The following is a 17,672-nucleotide window of genomic DNA, read 5'->3' as shown; positions in this document are numbered from 1 at the left end:
CCTCAGATATTATGAAAATGCAAATTATTAAGGAACAAACCTTTTAGGTGAGATATTTAGAGAACAAATAATGGGGAGACAGCGTGAGCAATATCCTAACAGATTCGACAAGAGGCAGAACGTGAGTGTGCATGACTGTAAGACAAGAAAGCTTTGCTTAAGATGTGAGTCCCAAGTTGAGGATCAGAGGTGGTGGCTGTCCCAACATAGCATCCCTGCTCCTCCAAGAAGGGAGGTCCCGCAGTCCTACCGTCTAACTCACGTCTCAGGCCTTCGCCAAAATGTCACCTCTTCAAAGAAGCCTCCCCATAGTAGGTTGGGTCATTCACTCGTTCATTGCCTCATTCATTCATCAAACCATATTTGAGCTCCAGCTGTGGCTCAGAGTCTCCTTGTTACTCTCCACTTGCAACTTTATAATTAAATAGCGACAAGCACAATCCTCCCCTTCACTAGAATGTCAGTCCTGGAAGGACGGCGACCATATCTGATTCCGTTGTCATTTCATCCCCAGCACCTGACACAGTGTCTGGAGCAGAGTAGAGGCTCTGGAAATATTTGTCACATGAATGTATAAATGAATGAATCAAAGCTTTCAAAAGCTCCATTCTGATGCAAATTCTTCCAAAATGCCTCTTGCGGTCTGCCTTACACAGCTATAACTGATGTCACCATCAGTGGGACTTTTACATATAATAAAGGACATGTGTCCATTTATTTATAAATGTATTAATAAAGGAAAACAATAGGATGTGTGGCAATAGGCAGGAAGTGACTTTCCCTGAGGGGCAGCCCCGTGGGACAGAGTAGAGGCCAGGCCTGTAGGTGTTTTCCTGTGATTGGCAGAAGGAGTGAAGAGTAAGGGTTAAAGGGAAGGTGGAAAGAGCCAGCCTGCCTGGGATATACGGGTCTTGACCCCACCACTGACTAGCTGTGTGACCCTGGGTAGGCTCCTTAAGCTCTCTGTCTTCCGATTTCCAAATCTATAAACTGGAAATAACAAGAATATTACCATCAGATGATTGCATTAATAATGAAATGAGCGGGGGCATAAGAACTGTGCAGAAGAGTGTCTTGTACCTGCTAAGTATTCACAATCTATTATTTATTTTTATTTTCTGGAAGAATGAGAACAAAGGTAGGTTGAAACCAAGGAGTTTCATATGCTTTCACTAAGTCCACAAACTCAGAACAAATCTCCAAGATGCCCTATTACTGAAATTAAGCAACTTAAGGGCAAGTGACACTTTATCGACATCAACTTTCCAGCCCCAGTTGCTGGCTTTATCAGCTCAGGCTACCATAGTGAAATAACACAGACTGGGGCAGACATTTATTTTCTCACAGCTCTGGAAGCGGGAAGTCCAAGATCAAGGTGCAGGTAGGTTTGCTTTCTCCTGAGGCCTCTCTCCTCGGCTTGTAGGCAGCCACCTTCTCATCGTGTCCTCGCGCGGCCTTTCCCTGTGCACTGCACCCCTGCTGTCTCTGCTTCTTAAGAACATCATTCCTATTGGATTAGCCCCTACCCATGACCTCATTTAACCTTAATTACCCTATTTCCAAATACAGTCACGCTGGGGTTAGGGCTTCAACATAGGAACTGGGGAGGACACCATCCAGTCCACAACGTTGCATTACCTATGGAATGCTAATAACGTCTTACCCATCTGACATAAGAGCTGGACCAAATGACCCCTCAAGGTTTTTCTAGACCTGGAGGCTAAGATTTGATTTTGTACATCCCACAGTGCCCAGAACAAGCCACTGTTCAAAGCTCTGAAAATGCTCACTGGATTAATTTATAATGAAAACTATTTAAGGCTGAGAAAATTGTGTACATCTCAGAGTACATACATCTACTTGTTCACCATACGTGTATGTGTGTGTCATACACACACAAACACACACACACACACACACACACACAAATTCCCAGGAGAACAAATGCAGTAGTGAGGAGGAGCTGCTACATGAAACTGAAACTGTACACAATTATCTCTGAGATCCTCCCACATGAAGTGGACAATGGAAAGGTGGATGCAGAAGCCTCTTGATAATGAATCAGGTGATAAATACACTCCGCCAGAGGCCAGCATCAGGCTGAACTGCGAAGATAACCAGCTAGTGGAATGATTTCACTATCTCTACGAGACAGTGTTCTGGAATCTGTGCATTATTTGACAACTACATCAATAAAATAATAGTCTCATCAACAATTTCCAAAAGCCTTCAGTGAGTTGATTGGAGGCACTTTTTTGGGGGGGAGGGGTAATTAGGTTTATTTATTTAATTGTTTTAATGGAGGTACTGGGGATTGAACCCAGGCCTTGTGCATGCTAAGCATGCACTCTACCACCGAGCTATACCCTCCCCACCACGGCTCTCTGGATAACAGACAGGAGGGGCTCAAAATCAAGATTCTCAAAATCCTCAGCTGCTAATAAGGCAAAACCCTGGCAAATCACTGAGTCTAGGCTGTCAACAAGGACATCCCTAACTACTGAGTAACTTTCTAAAGAAAACTTTTATGTTCCATTTATTAGATTCTTTCATAAAAATCAACTTTACTGAGGTATAACTTACATATAATAAAATGTGTATGTTTCAAGTCAGCAGCTGGATGCTTTCTGACAGTCACACACACCCAGGTAACCATTACTCCCAATCAAGGTATAGAAATTTCCATAATCACAGGAAGTTCCCTTGTACCCCTTCCCTGGTGAGTCCCTGGTCCCATCCCTTCCCTACGCCAGGGCAACCACTGTGCCAATTCCCACCACCCCATAGAAAAGTTTTGACCATTCTAGCATTTCATCTAAGTGAAATTACACAATATACATTCTTTTATATCAGCTTTTTCAGCATCACCCTTGGAACACTCATGCCTGTGCTTGCATGAATCTGTAGTTTATTCCTTTTCACACCAAGCTGGGCTCCTGCACACGAGTGCACTGCAAGTGGCTTATACGTTCCCGAGTTAATGGATGTTTGGCTTTGCATGACTTCCAGTTTGGGTTTATTACAAATAAGGCTGTTATGAACATCCACGTACCAGTCTTTTTGCCAACACAAATGTTCATTTCTCTTGGGTAAATACCTAGGCATAAAATTGCTGGGTCATACACTGCAGATGTTTCACTTTATAAGCAAATGCCCAACTCATCCCGAGTAACAGAAATCACCAATAGGTTCCCTCTTACTAGAGAGGTTTTAAAAATAAAAGAGGACCAAGGAAGGACCCGAGGAGCATCCAAAAGCACATTCGGCTGCTTTGCAGGAGGAGCTGGCAGGCAGCTCCCCGGCCAGGGTCCTCTCAGGACAGTGCTACCGGCCACCTCCCCTGTGCCCCCAGGAAAACAGCCACCTTTGTTCCACCTTCAGCGTCCTCTCCTCACTCCATCTTCAGGGTCAGTCCTATCTGTCCCGTCATCAGCAGACTTTTCTAGGAGAGTCAGGGCCATCAGCCCCAGGGGACATGAAGGCAGCTCTCCCAGGAGCTCCTCCCCGGCTTCACTGCGGTGGTAGCATCAGGCCATGGAGCCCCTCCTTTGGTGGGAGGCATATGGAGGGGGTATTGGCTCTCTTTTCTCCTCCTTGAGAGGGGCCAGGCCCCCAGTGGGGACTCCTGCACTCCTCTCTGCCTGACGGGAACCAGTGTGGGTCACCATCAGCCAGGACGGCCCCTAGCCTAACACCTCTCTTCAGAACAGGGGGGAGTCCTAGCATCCACTGTCCCCAGCCAGGCCAGGAAACATCTCATTTAACCATGTTACATAAACACCATCTGAACTACAAAAACCTATATGTTAACAACCACATGTCTACTATTATTATTTCAGAGCTGTTCGTCTTTCATACAAGATAACTTGCTAAGACACCAAACTGAAACTTGATCAGTTTAGGTTTTCTGTGTTCACTGACTTATATTTTTTACAAAGGCTTTATCTTATTTTCTGAGAGATAATAAACTCCCCTTAAAATCCTTCCAGAACACGCATCACTTTCAGAAAGTAAGGAGGAGGAGAAAAGGGCAAGGGGGTGGGGGTGGGGTGGAGGGGATGGTAATTCCTCGAAGGCCAGGAATCTGAGCTTCGAAGCTTAAGGAGTCAGGACACTAAGGGATGAAACTGATCAAACTGAGGGGGTCCAGGGGAGACAAAGAGCCCCTCGGAACATGCAGGAGCTTCTCTGAGCTGCTGGCCCCGGAGGCCTCATACTGGCCTCATTCTGCGTCCGGGTTCCCCGCTCCCCTTCCCTTCTCCTACTCCTCCCCCAACTCTGCTCCAGAACACGCCGCTGCCTGCGGGGAGATGGCCAACGCCTGAGCTTGTACGGCAGCCCTGCCTTGGCTCCACTGAAACCGTTCTTTCCCGCCTTAGAAAGCGACCAGAAATATAGTTAAGGCGCCTTCAAACCCTCTTATCCCTGAGTGAGCAGATCACAGAAGTGCCTAGTTACCATTTTCATTTTATTCACTGGGTTTTGAAAGAGGAGCCAAGAGAGGGAAGGGAGCTCACGTTCACTTGCTGGGATTGCACTTGGGCTGTGCGTCCGGAAGGCCAAATAAAGGCTGACGCCCACCGGGCTCCCCTTGCTCAGAGCGTTCTGCTCGGGTCCGCCCTGGCTGGCCAGCACATCCTCTGCACAGAGGAAAGTCTTTCTCTTCGTCAGCCTGTTGTATTTACCTTGCAGGGCCACAGAGGAGGCAGTTTCTAGGAGCAGGAGGGCCACGCACAGCGACAGACGTGAGATGAGACTCCACCAGGAAGGCTGCCATCAGATGCTCTCCCACTCAGGCGAAAGCCAGGCCCTGGGGCTCCATCGCCGCCCCCCACCCACGGGCTTTCTCTCGGTGACAGAGCAGGGGGTGAGGACTGGATTCTAGGAGACCCGGAGAGACTCCTTATGAGAGATGCTCTGTTAGCGCCCTACAGGATCGTCCAGGAAGACAGGTGGAAGGAACTGGCCGGGTCGTTCAGTCCAACGGCTGATTTTACAGATGAAACTCAGAGCCCTCGAGGGATTCAGTCCACGGGGACAGGAAAACTTGATTCTCCTCCACAGCTGCCTTTCCCTCTCCCCGTCTCTCTACCGCAGGAAAAGGGCCTCCCTCCACCTAGCTGCTCAAACACAGATCTAGGGATGGTCGTATTTCCCACCAGACCTGCCCTCCACCCTCTCCACTCCACCCTCTGCCTGGAGGCTGAGCTGGAAAGACCACATCAATGGGCAAACTCTGTAGTTTGGTTCTGAGCCAACAGGGTGACCCTGCAGGAAATCACAGGAGCGGGGAAGGAGGGGAGAGGGGTTAGTGGATTCACTCCCCAGCTCCCTGCCTGCAAGAGAGCGAGTCAGAACCCTGGCCTGGCTGGACCCTCCATGGAAGGCCACTGCTCATTTTAAGGCCACTCTCTCCGTTGGGGTTGCAGTAACTTCCCCCCTCCTTCGCCCTTCAGGCCTTCACAGTAACAGCTCCATTCCTTCCAGCCTAGCACCACCCCTGTGGCTCCCCCACAGCCCCGCCTTTGTAGATGGTCCCTCCTGAATTGTCCTCCTGTGAGATGGCTGTCTCCTGTTCCCACCCTGAATGGGATCAGCACTGACTCCTGCTACTGGTTCTCCCTCCTTGCCCCTGTCTGCCCTGATCCCAGCCCCGGCCCCTCTACAGAAGCCTCCTGACCAGGCTCACAGCTTTCCTTCTGGCCCCTCCATCTGCCCTCCCCAGGAGCCTATCCCACGAAATGTAAATCAAGTCATGTCACGCTCCTGCTTAAAATCTTGCAATGCTTTCCATCGCTCTCCCCAGTAAAATCACATCTCTTCTCCTGACTTCTGACAGTGCTGCAGACCCAGGCTGCTGTCCACAGCTCCTCCCCTATCCCCTGCCCCCAGGCACTTCCCTGCACTGAGACTTCACATGGGCTGGTCCCTCTCTGCTGGGCATGTGCCCCACTCCCCATGCTGACCCCCACCTCCTGGAAGAGGCCCGTCTTAGCAGTGCACACCCCACATTTTATGCCCTATCCCTGAGCTGTGCTCCTGTCCTTCCAACACTTAACAAATTTGTGATTATGTTATTTTTTTCATTTAGTTTTAAAATAACTCTCTCTCTCCCCACCTCCCCTGGTGAAAGTTCCACCCAGGTGGGAACTCTGCCTGCTTTTCAAACCCCATCCCTGACCCACAGTATGTGCTCCTGGCACATCTACCAGATGAACAACTTGGTGTTTGTTCCAACAAAGGGAAGGATTGTCCTTTAGTCTGAGACTGTGTCCTCACTTTGTTAAGGAGTTGTTAATATGGTCCTTTCTTTATTTTCTTTTTGTTATTTTTTTTTAGAGGAGGTACTGGGGATTGAACCCAGGACCTCGTGCATGAGGAGCATGAGCTCTACCACTGAGCTAGACCCACCCCATCCCCCAGTATGGTCCTTTCTTTTATGAAATGACTCTAAAAGTAAATGAAGGCTGTCAAAAACTTTACATGGCAACCTTATACATGTTCTCCAAAATATTTTTGAAATTTTACGAGTCTACGATATTCCAGCTTCAGCAATGTTTCAGAGGTCCCAGTGCTGGGCCCTGGAGAGGTGAACTGAGGGATGGAGAAGAGGTGGGCTCTGCAGTCAGACTCAGGGCCTGACTTCAAGTCCCCACTCTGTCGCTTGGTAGCAGTAAAACCCTGAGCAAGTTATTTAAGCCCTCTGCGCCTCAGTTTCCTTACCTGTAAAATAAGGATAAAAACAGGATCTACTTCAGAGGATTCTTATGAGAATTAAATGAATGAATACTTGTGAAGTTCTTCCAACAGTGCCTGGCACCGTTCAGCAAATGTTGAACAACAAATTTGTTGAGCAACAAATGTTCGACATATGTTAGTGTTATCATTGTTGTTATTATAATTATTATTATCATTGTTGTTATTATTATCATTACCGTTATGATCATCATCACTATTATTATCATTTTTATTGTGATTAAACCCAGGTCTTCTAAATCGCCCACCAGAACTCTTTTCCCTTGAAGATGTTTTCTCCCAGCCTTCTCTCTTCAAATGTTATCTGACCACCCCTAAATGTCGGGCCAAAATTCACCACTTGCAAAACCATCCTAGTCCAGCCAACCAGACTTTCTGGCTAGCTAAGCACCAATCCTGATAACATGTGTTGTTAAAATATGTTGTGTTCTTTTCTACTTCTTAACCAACTTTGATGAAATGAGCATCATGGCAGAAATGCATGGTGCTGTGGATCCCAGCAGTGCCACAAGGAGAACGCCACGGGTCTGAGGCTCTGCAGAGCCGGGTGGAGCCTCCGCTTTATCCTCCCCAAGGCACCCAACACCCCTGAGCTTCGTTCTCCCGTGCAGAGTGGGAAGGTCACGTGCACTCAGAGTGCATCGTGGTCCGAATGAGTCAGGTGCACAAACTGCAAGCTCCTAAAACATTTCTTTTCTTCCTTTTTTGGTTAACAATATTATAATTCGCCCAGAAGAACACCTTAATTTAGGTCTCCAGGTAGAATTCTCTCTGCACAAAGATCTGCCAAACACCCAAGCCCCGGCCTAGAAGAGAGTTGAGTCAACACCTCAGGGGAACAGACCCTCACACTCTGTGCAGAGGGAATTCCTTCCTGGGGGTGTTCACGTGATGGACAGGGCAAGTCACCCTGCAAGGGTGCTCCTGAGGCCGGACAGGCTTTCAAAGCTGTGATATTTCTGAGTTTGGGCTTGGACAAAGACACTATTCTTCCTCACAGCCATTCACACCCTGACTCAAGCCATTTGAACTAAATTCTATTTCCTTTCAACAGAAGGCTATTTGCAGATGCAAAAACCATATCTGTGAATGAATTCTAGTATTTGATTTGCAGAGTCAGTTCCACTGAATTCCTACTTCCTGAGGTTCAGAATCATTCTCCCCATCCTCAACAATATCATACACCCACACCCCAAATATGCAATAGTTCACATTAAAGGGAATGTATATTAAACAATATTGTTAAGTAGATATCAATAAGGCTAAGGAATAAAAGATGAGAAAACGGACGAGAGTGTTTTTATCTTTTTAACAATATTCATTATGAGGAACCTGGAAACCAAATCAATGAATTTTCTGACTACGGAGTCAACCAAATTATCTGACTTCTCAACAAGTCCTGGAATATACTTACAAGTAAATTAACATGGCTAAAGAGAAAAGAGAAAAGCATAAAGCAAAACTGGATTCAGAAATGTTATTCTTGCATTTGAGATTAAAAGAAATATACACACATATAGAATTTAACAATTCCCACAAAGCCTAATTTCATTTGTAAAATACTCCAGTGAATCCTAGCAAGTTTCTGTGGAATTATGCAACTAAGAGTGTTTTTTTAATTAACGGCACATCTAGCAATCCGTAAATATGAATTAAGCATCATCATTTAGTTGGCACTGTGGAGGATTTAGGTCTCTGCCCCCACAAAGCTAGCAATTTGTGAAACTTTACCCTATGCACGTGAAAACCACGGCCCCAGCTACCAGTTTTAAGGATGATCTATTCTGCAGGGGTTCATCTTCACTCTCTCCAAAAGTGTATCAGGGTCCTGCTGTGTTTCAATGGAACCAAACCGTGAAGGCTCAGAAAGAAATCATTTCCTAAGAAAAAGGAGTGAGATGATCTCTGAATAAACACTCCATTAGCATAAATCTGAATGTGTGATAGTTGGTCATTTTGCTTTAGTTTACAACCACTTTTGTAAGTGATAGATTTTAAACTGATTGCTGGGGAGAGGGTGGGAAAGGAAAACACCACGCACCACACACACACACACATCACATGCATAAAAATCACAGGACACAAGCAGAAGTGAATGCAAACTGGTCTATGCTGAATGTATGTACAAAAGACTCCCTCCCTTCTATCCTTCCTTTGTGTCCTACCTTTTCTATTCCATCAGCAAAGCTAGGTTAATAGCAGGAACACCTCATACTCACCCTGCTTCAGGTAACAAGGGGGCAGATTGTAAGAGAACGCAAGTGATGCAACCTTCCAAGGTTGAGAGCATCTCTATCAGCACCTGTCCCATTTTAAAGTTCTACTTCTAGGTCCTCCCAGATTTGTAACTCATGCATAACACAGGCACCTAAGCATTTCTTGGAAATCCTTCCTGGAAATCCAAGCCCTCATGGAATGGGTAGCCCAGTGGGAGAGAAAGCCCTCTAGGATAACGTGGGAAGGCAGTTTGCTTGCATGATCTAACTGGACAGGAGGCACCGTGCCCCACAAGAAGCCCAGGAAGCCTTTCCCATCAAAGGGGCAGATCTCAGGTGAGATCCTCCCACCCGGCAAGGCTTCTCCCCTCAGGGGATCCCGTGAGACCCAGGTCCCATCTCTCCATCGTGTCTGTTACCTTGGTACTGTTTGTTTCATACAACCCTCTCTTCCTCTCTTCCTGAGAACACCACGGGTTCCCCAGCTGAGGCAAATTAAAACCAATTCTGCTTGAACACATTCTGGAGCCCTTCACAGCGTGCTTTAAACACAGCAGGAACACTCTGGTCTCTGGACAGCAGCCTCTCGAGCCAACCTCCCATGGTTCCCGGGACCCCAGCAAACAGCCCCCTTCTGTTTCAGGGCGCCCGCTGCTCCCTGTCCTGATTCTGGCTTCCCCTACTTGGAAAAGTACATCTGGTAGATTTTACATCCTTTGGCCCAAGAAGTGCCAGCTTGTGACACCTCAGCTTCTGTTTCCTTTTCGACAGCTGATAGTTGAAGACTATCTCGGCCTTTCATTCACTTTTTTAAAAAGTTAGGGAAGTTCATGGCCCATGTAGTTGGTTGGTAAAGGTCAAAGGTAAAACTAAGTACAACAGTAACCTCTCCCACGGCCCTGGTCATGTGCCTGGTAGGGTTCCAAGTGCTCTACATACACCAAGCACTAAATCTCACCACAGCCCTACGGCGCAGTCTTACTATTGCCCCCTTTTTACAGGTTATGAAACTGAGGCCCAAAGAGGTTAATTAACTTGCCTAGAGCCATCTGATTACTAATTGGTAGAGCAGGGATTGGAACCTTTGACATTGGACTCAGCTCACCAGGTAGGGGATGCTGTTTGCATGACGACAAAGGCACTTCCGCGCCGCCTCAAATGCAGCACTGACTCTCCGAACACGCAGCAAACCCTGCAGTTAAGCTCCATTTGTACATATTTACATGTCACCTCCAGGAAGAGCAAGGTTTCCCAGGGTGAAGGGAAGGAAGACGAGAGGACTTCTGCCCTTGAAAGATTCTATTTTAATTTTAAAAAAAAATACTGAACAGACCCAGCCCTGGATCTCAAGATCAGTTTTCAAGGTCTCTAGACACGTGGCCGTCATCCGAAAAGGGAAGCGTGACAGAAGGCTGACCTCTGCATGGCCTCCTCGCTCTCCGGGCACTGCTTTCAGATCTGAGCAAACCGGGAAAGCCAAGGGGCCAACATCTCCTTAATCTCAGATCAGGTATCAATACTGTTAGGCTTTGGAAGGCTGTGAAAGCAGAGGTCACCTTCTCAAGTGCTAGCATGGTGGCATTCATCTAAATTTACTGATCACCAAACTAAGACATAAAAGGTCCATCAACTCTTTCTAGAAGTTCTAATATGAAACTCAGGAACTTGCCTTGTTATCCTAGCCTAACATCCCAGAAATCCCAAACACAGCATCTCAAAGGGCACGCTCCTCAGACCCAAGTCCCTCTGGAGAAAGGAGCTGGCCGCAGCAAAGGTCTTGACAGGGAGAGGACCATCATTAAGACGGTGATGACAGGGACGATGATGGAGACAGTGACAGCCAGGATCTCGAGAGCAAGCATTGGTGCAGCATCTAATTCGTGCCAGGGACTGTGCTCAGTATTCCTCACACCCTGGCTCATTTACTCTTCACAACAACCCGTGAGAGGTAGCTACCATCACAACACCCATTTTAAAGATGAGGAATTAGATGAGAGGCCAAGTGTCTGGATCAAGGTGTCATGGCTGATATCACGATACAAACTTGGGCCAATGTGACTCCACAATTTCACATTCTTATCTAATGCTCAACTGTCTCCTCCTACAAAAATATCTTATTAAAGAAAGTTCTAGAAACAGGGTATGTGGATTACTCAAATTTTCCAGAAAACACATGTGCAACCCATTCTAAATACTCACTTGAAAAATTTTCCACAATGTCCATGGTCCCCTTCCCTGTCTTAGTAAGTCTAGTATGCTTACTGTACTTCTAACTATATAAATATAAATGTATTTATAAATATAAATCTACTTCTACTTTATTAATAGATACATCAGGGCTATCTCCTAGCTATTTGTCATAACAATGAGATCTGATTGTAGAGTATTTCAAATGGAAGTACAAGAATTGAGGGTGACCATATTATATATAGCAGCCCAGTATATGCATGTGTGTGTGTGTGTGTGTGTGTGTGTGTGTAAAATACATACACACAGTCCCTGATTTACAATGTTTCGACTTCTTAACAATTTTTTGACTGCATGATGGTGTGAAAGCAATATACATTCAGGAGAAACTATACTTCAAATTTTGAATTCTGACCTTTTCTGAGCTAGTCAGTATGCTCCTCTCTCGTGACGCTGGGCAGTGTCTGCAGCCGCAGCTCCCTGTCAGCCCCACGATCGTGAGAGTAAACAGCTGATACACTTACAACCGTTCTGTACCCAGACATGCATTCTGTTTTTCATTTTCAGTGCAGTGTTCAATAAATTACATGAGACAGTCAACACTTTTCATTATAAAATAGACTTTGTGTGAGGTGATGTTGCTCAACTCTAGACTAAGGTGAGGGTCCTGAGTACACTGAAGGCAGGCTTGGCTAAGCTATGATGTTCAGTAGGTTAGGTGTATTAAAACGTATTTTTAATTTAGCAATATTTTTCAGCTTCGGATGGGTTTATCAGGATGTAACCCCATTGTGAGTCAAGCAAGATCTGTATACTAATGTATACATCTTTTTATATTTTTTCATATATTTATATTATACATATCCTATTTTTTATACTTTATATTAAATCTTATTTTTTAACATCCCACTTATCCCCCAAGGCATGCTCTGAAAGTGGGATGTTAAGAAAAAAAGATCTAAGAAAATTTATTTTATCATTTGCCTTTTTCTTGTGAAAGTTCAGTCCAAATTACTGTGGTTGACAGACAAGCAGACATTTCACTGTAATGAACTGAACCAGTGGCTGCCCACCCATGATGGGTCTAGAGCAAAGGAGAAGTGCTGAGAAACAGGAAGAGAAGCAAATGAAAACTTAAAGACAGCACAACCCAGCATAAAAACTAAAATGACCAGCCCCCTAATTCTAAGGAAAGTCCAGTTTCTCATAAGGGGTGGTCAATGTATTTTCATCTGTGGCATAATGTTTTTGCAGACACATTAAATCATAAAAATGCAAGAAACCATAACTCATCCCCCAAAAACCACACAATATATTTTAAGGAATGAGTCCCTTTCCTAAGAAACTGCTGGATTTGCAGGAAGTGGCCAAGTGGCAGGTGTGTTCCCAGGATCAGCCAAAGAAACCAAAGCAACGTTCCACGGGGCAAATCTTTTTCTCTCAGATCAACAGCTACCTTCTGCATTAGAGGTGAAAAAGGAACCACAGGACTGTCCCCCTGTTTGCCTGGCACTCTGTTTTTCTGTTTAAGTTGAAAAGGTAGGTGGTCGTCTACACCTATGTAGGCACTGCCAGGCAGCCCTGCGTGGATTGGGGGGTTTTAAAACCCCAGCTCTGGAGGGAGGCCTCTGGACAGGTCTTCTGTGCTTTAGGTAGGCATAGAAGAGGATGGCTAAACAAGGAGTTGCAGGAGACGCAGATTTCACTTGAAAAAGAGATCGTTACGCAATTAGCTCTATTACACAATAGGAGGAGTCGGCGGAGGGTGGGAAAGAGCTTCCGTCTTTACTTGCTCCCAGACAGCGCATTCCTCCCCTCTCCCACCACTCACCACTCTGCAAATAACCACCTGCCCGTCTGCATCCCCAGTAGAACCTGGGCTCCTGCAAGTCAGGGACCATCCACCCTGGGCACATAAAGAGCATCCAACACCTGATCATTCTTGTTGCTACAGTGTGTCTTCCAGAAGTATCTGTTGAGTGACTGGAAGAGAAGGAGAGTAAAAGAACACGACTGGCCGTCTGGAAATTCGTTTGCTAAATGTTAGGCACTGGATAGGATTCACTCTATTGCAGCTTTGGTTTGTCCTGTTGTAAGCAGGGTTAAATAAATAAAAGCAGATTTTTTTTAAATGCCAAAGAGGAGCAGAGCTGACTTGGCTTGCTGGAAGTGTCAGATTAAAAGAAGGGACTGTGTGGGAGAAGGGAACCAGCTGGCTGCTGAGGGGACACGGAGGTCATGGCAAAGTCCTAGTGGAGAGGGTCTGAGGGACACCATCCCAACAGCGGGGTCAGTGTTCAGATGACTAGGAGCTCTGAGGACTTATAGAGACGGCAAGGATGGGACTAGAAGGGAGCTGCTGGGTCAGGCTGGGCCAGCTTCTCGGCAGTCCTGCCAGAACATATCCTCCAGGAATATTGTACCTTGTAGTGAAGGAGCTGTTGTGAAAAGGACCCAGGCAGACAATCTGACTGCAGGTTGTAGGTAGGGCTGTGTCCCTGCCCTTGGCCAAGAGGTCTCCCATGCTCCCTTCTCCCAAAGCAGCCAAAGAATAAGAAGAGATAAACAACCAATGTTTACGATCTCCGGCTGTGGACCTCCGCCTTCTCCTGTGAAATGCCTATGAGGTTGGTGACATCATTTACATTACACAGAACTCAGCTGAGAACTGTAACTCACCTACAAGCACACAACCAGCAAGTAGCAGAACCAGAACTTTTATTTTGGCCCAACTATTCTGGGCCCGAAAAAAAAGACCTCTGGCCCCACGGGACCCAGCCTGCCCTCCCGTCCTCAGAGGCAGCCCGGCGGGGCAGAGAATTTGACAGCAAGCTGCTGCTGGCACAGGCTGCTCCTCTGCGAGCTTGGCAGGCCTGTCCCGACCTCTGTCCCGGAGCCACCTCCATCTGGAGACATAATTTTGTCAGAGTCTCAGTTCGACCTGCTGGATGTTCAGCTCCCCTGCCTGCTTCAAGCTAGATCTCTCCTGACACTTCTGTTAACCTGGCTCCAAAGAAAGAACCCCCCAGGCCAAAGTTCCCCAAACGATGGTCCTGGGATGCTGGAGTAAGTGGTAGATTCGGGGCCACACCCCAGACCCACAGAGACACAATCTCTGGAAGTGAGGGCCAGTATCCTGCAGTTTTAACAAGTTCCCTACATAATCCTTATTCCAGCTAATGTGGGAGAGCCTCTGCCCTGAGCATCTCGGGAGGCAGGGGCTCCAAGCCCCTCCCTATGAACATCTTTCATCCATCCTCCAACTCCAAAATGCCCATAGTACATACTTAAGATAAAAAAACTAGGGAGAAATTTTTTAACTAAAAAAAAATTTTTTTAATTAAGTAACCTATCTTACCATGTAGAGAGAAGCACTGTTAACATTTTGGATTAAATCCTTACAGTATTTTTCTGTGCATTTAGACACAGATACGGTTTTCCTGTTTAAAAAAAAAAAAAAGAAACAGCATGACACCAGACTGTTTAGAGGCTCGCTTCCCTTGCTCAGCCGAGCACGGACGAGGCGCCTCTGCCACATGGAAGGATGCTCAGGCATCCCTGCAGCATCGTTAAGGTGCAGGTCTCAGTGGCTGCCACTGACCAGCACAGGATGACAGGCAAGTGGTGCTGATCCAGAAGGAGGACGGGGAATTGGAAACAGGATGCTAAGGGTTTGAAATTTTGTTTCTGCTGACACTACCCATCTCCCCAACCTCAGAAGGTCACCAACTGGAGATGGTTCAATTCCAACGCACTTCTTGTTTTCTTCTTCTTCAGTCCTAAAAGGTTAGCCATGAAAGAAATTTTAGAGGTCATTAGAACCAGTTTGCTCACTTGTAAATGAGGAGACCAGAGTCGAGACTGATCAAGCCTTTGCTGGAGTCTCATGGTGTCTCCTCATTAAGGCCAGCGTCCCCAGGTCTGCCGCGTGTACCCGGACTCTGGTCACCAGCCTTCTGCCCCCAGTGGGCTGCCGTGCTTAAGAGGAGGCAGCAGCCATATAGCGCAGGCCCAGGTGGGGATCAGGGTCTCAGGACACACCTTTCAGATTTCAAGGATCTCTCATAATCATCACTGCAGCTCTTAACCCAACAACCAATTCACAGATCCAAGGGTATCTAAGTCTGGAGTGGAACTTTATTGGGAAGTGTCCCGGTCACACTACCCAATTGCAAAGGCACCAGATCCCCACACTCTTGGTAGAACAGCCCTTATATGAAGGAGGCTCTGAACCTGCTGAGAAGCCTTATCCGGTTTTGTGCTGCATAAGAATTTTCTCTGGCTTTAACGTGATCATTCTGGCACAGTCCCTGTGAATCCCAGCACATGGGAGAGTCATGAGCAGCAAGACTTAGTTGAAGAAAAATGACCAAATTCTGCCCACTCAAAAAATTCCCTGAGCGTTCCCACTCACGTAAGCCTGGTTTCAGTTTCTGGCCCGCCATCCCCCACCTGGTTGAGTGAGAGCCCTCGGAGGGCCGCTCAGTAGTCTGGGGGACACTATGAATTCAAAGCAGGCCACTGGACTTGAAGAAGATGGCTAGCAAACATTAATTCTTTCATTCACTCATTCACTCATTCATTCATTTATTCTTCAGCCCTCTGAGCATCTCTCCCACAGGTGCAATGTTTAATGGGTTTTCAAATACGGCTCACTTCATGCCCTTGATGACTCTATGGGCCTCATCCTTTCCATTATAAAAATGAAAACTCAGGCTCAGAGAGATAAACAGATGCAGATTTACTGTGAGGCTAAGGAAGAAAGCTTTCAGGCCTCTCACATGGGCCTCTTTCAAGGACCTAGCAATGTATTTGCACAATTGTATAATTGGGCTGTTTTTGAATTTACAGAACAAAGGTACTTTAGGTGCCATTAGTGAGAAGACTGTCTCTTTCCACTCTGATGTCTCCCCCTGTTGCATTTCCCTCTGTGTCAAGTGGTGTTGAGGCAGCTGCAGGTACTGAGGGATCCAGCGAAAGGGGAAGTTGACTTAGGGATATATTTAGCTTGGGTGTAGTGAGACCAACGTCTGTGGTTCACAGTCAGTTTACTGCAGGAGCAGGTTAATACTAGCTTCCCCTATAGCTGTCCCCGTGGCTTCCAGAATCCGCCTCCTGGCCCCACTCACTGCCATGGAAACTCAAAGGTGCACCTGCAGGGACCTGAGATGTGTGTGAAGTGGAGGAAAACAAAGACTGTAATGTACAGAGCCAGAAGCTCGTCAGTGGGCATTTCTTGCTATCATCAGACATGTGGAATTCTAGAATGAGAATTTAGTTCTCACTGATGTCTCCTCAAGAAGGGAATTTTTCTCCTGTCATAAATATATCTGAGAACACATCAAATACAGTTATGAACACACCAGACACTTTTTCTCTTTTTCCTGGGAGTTGTGCAAAACAGATTCGATCAAAATGTATGCACTGTAGGATCCAAACCTGGAGTCGGACAACAAAAAGTGGACGTCTGTGGATGGAGTCACGTTTTATGTATTGTGACCATCAATAAATAAAACACAAATGTTGTCAACCATGCTAGAAGAAAATTCAATGATCTTTTCAGCCTCCCTTTAGAAAACTTACAAAATTATTATCATATGAAAAGGTCATCAAAGAATTTTTCAGCCAAAAGATGTTAAGGAAAGAAGTATTATAGAGGCTTGATCAACAAATCATTCATAAAAGTATTCTATTTTTCTGGATTCTGTAAAGTTTGTGATACATAGCAGGCCTTTAAAACTTCAATTGGATGTGACTTCTTTTCTCAGTTTAAGTAAATTTTCACTATCCTTATCTACTTTTGTATTTGCAATGTGATATCCTTTTTCTTAAGGCGATCCCCCAAATTGCATCAGCTCTAAGCTCTACAAAATCTCGATCCATCCCTGGAGGTGAAGTAAGTTCCCCCAGCCAAGAAGCAGCAGACACCGGAGTGGAAGACTTGGTATCCTGAGTTTGGGATTCCCTGCACCACATCCCAGGGACCCGGCCATCAGGCAGCCTGCACTGGAGTGGAGAAGGGTGAAGAGTGATAAATTAGCCTTAGGTGCTTTACCACAGCCAGTACGTTAAGTTTCCACCCAACCTGGGTAGGTAGGCAAGAGGCAAGAGGCATCTTGAGGACTCCAGCATGTAATCTGACAAAACTTGACTCTCTTAGAACCAAGTACCCCAATTAAGGATGAATAATCCCCAATTCCCCCACAACACAATTAAACCTGCTTGGATTCTTCCAGATGCAGTATTTCCTCGACCTGCACTAAAATGGCAGCTGCTGGCCAAGGGCGGCTCTTTACATTTGATTAAAATGAAACAGAATTCCAAATCCAATTATTCAGTTGCACGAGCTCCATCTTAAGTACTCAACAGCCTCCTGTGACCAGTGGGGACTGTCCTGGGCAGTGTGGATATGGCCTGTTTCCACCCCCCCCCCATAAGCTCTGCTGTTCGCTCAAGTGATTTACTTCTTCATTACTAAGACACATCTAAGCTCTGCTCAAGCCGAGGGCATTT

At 46.3% G+C, this 17,672-nt stretch overlaps 1 long non-coding RNA gene across 1 annotated transcript in view; it reads right to left on the bottom strand.

Annotated features, from left to right (window-relative positions):
- Positions 1-17,672, bottom strand: part of LOC140700693 (uncharacterized) — a 153,871-nt gene that overhangs the window by 22,801 nt on the left and 113,398 nt on the right. The gene's annotated exons all lie outside the window — the stretch shown is intronic.

Source organism: Vicugna pacos, chromosome 13, assembly GCF_048564905.1.
Source record: "Vicugna pacos chromosome 13, VicPac4, whole genome shotgun sequence".
Taxonomy (NCBI): domain Eukaryota; kingdom Metazoa; phylum Chordata; class Mammalia; order Artiodactyla; family Camelidae; genus Vicugna; species Vicugna pacos.
This window is presented reverse-complemented; position numbering and strand designations above follow the sequence as displayed.